The 1597-nt window shown below is 46.6% G+C and overlaps 1 pseudogene; it reads left to right on the forward strand.

Moving 5' to 3' along the window:
• Window positions 1-1597, forward strand: part of LOC106811463 — a 17427-nt pseudogene that overhangs the window by 3132 nt on the left and 12698 nt on the right.

Raw genomic sequence — 1597 nt, forward strand, 5'->3', positions numbered from 1 at the left:
TGTGTGTGTGTCTGTATACGTACACTTATATGCATACATAGCAGGGCCGTAGGCTGAGCAAGTTCCAAGGGGGGAGGCAAAATGGGTATAAATGACTCAACTGTGTAATGATGAGCGACGGGCGCAGCTCTTGATCGACGTCCATAGTGTGGTAGGAGTAGGTGTGAGACAAGGTTTTCACGGATAAGTGACCAAAAAATCACTTTAGGGTTATTAACAATTATAAGCTGTAATAAATGATGCTGCCTGTGTCTCGCTTTCTCTCACCGCTTTCATTTTCTCTCTCTCTCTCCTCCCCTCGCCCTCTCCCCCCCTCTCTTCCTTTCTGTCTCTTTCACTCTCTCTCTCTCTCTCTCTCTCTCTCTCTCTCTCTCTCTCTCTCTCTCCCTCTCTCTCTTCTTGCTTCTATATCGGTTTCTTTTCGTTTTCTCTTTTGAGCTATCTTCATTGCTTACGTTATCGATTTATCCTCCTCACATCCTCGTTCTCTAATTGTCCTTTAATTAATTGGCGGTCGTATTTTCACGGTCCATCCACGTAATGTGTGTACGTTTAGTCTAACACTATATGGCCTAGCCATAGAAGTGAAGGGATCTATGCATGCATCCTACAAAAATACGACCCGTTCCCCCTCTCATCTAGAGATCCGTCACTCTGTCACATTGATATTTATCCGAACCTTGAACTGTCGTTGCACATATAGGGCATATGGCTCGAAAACATGTCACACGCGAGTATTGATGGTGTCCAGGTTATATGACCCCAGTGACCCAGTAGAATAGTTATGGGTAGAAGCTGGTTATGGCACGGCAGGCATACAGCACGCTCAATAGTACTAGTCCTATGAGCAGATCGACGGCTTACTTTGGATCGGGTCTATATCATTGTTAGTATATCCTCGTTTGTCGTCTAATGTAACACCTGTTTCTATACCTGTGGTCTTCGCCTCACTTCGCTTGCATGCCGTTGCCGCTCGTACAGGAGCTACATGCCGTGTTTACGTATAGCTATAAGTTTGCTGTTCAGCTCCGGTGCCCGCAATGAATGCATTGTAAGTATAAAGCACGTGTAAGGGGCGAGACAGCATGCTCTATATTTCTCTGTATCTCTGCAGCTGTATGCATGCATTCACCTACAACTTAATACATCGATTAAACCATTAACGCATCAATCCGCCAATCCGCTCCTCTGTCCTAAGCAAAATTTCCAATCATTGCAATTGCCAAGTACCATGAATATGGTATCCTGACAAGTACACTGTGGGTGAAGTGGGACAATCACCCACCGGACAAATATCCCCCGGAAAATTACCCCGGGACAATATTCCCGCCGGAAAATCTTCCTGGATAATCACCGAGCGGTGTTTGTCCGGGGAAAATTGTCCGAGCGGTGATTAGCCAGGGAAAATTGCTCGGGCGGTGATTGTCAGAGGAAGATTGTCAGAGAGGTGTTTGTTCAGTGGTCCGGGGGAAGTAAAGGGTGAATGGCACGCAGTAATTGTCCAGGGGTAATTTTCCAGGGGTGATTGTCCGGGGTGATTGTTGGAGGGGGGGTGATTGTCCGGGGTCATTAATGTTGGGGGTGATTGTTGAGGGGT

The sequence above is a fragment of the Priapulus caudatus genome, unplaced genomic scaffold (genome assembly GCF_000485595.1).
Source record: "Priapulus caudatus unplaced genomic scaffold, Priapulus_caudatus-5.0.1 Scaffold542, whole genome shotgun sequence".
Taxonomy (NCBI): Eukaryota; Metazoa; Priapulida; class Priapulimorpha; order Priapulimorphida; family Priapulidae; genus Priapulus; species Priapulus caudatus.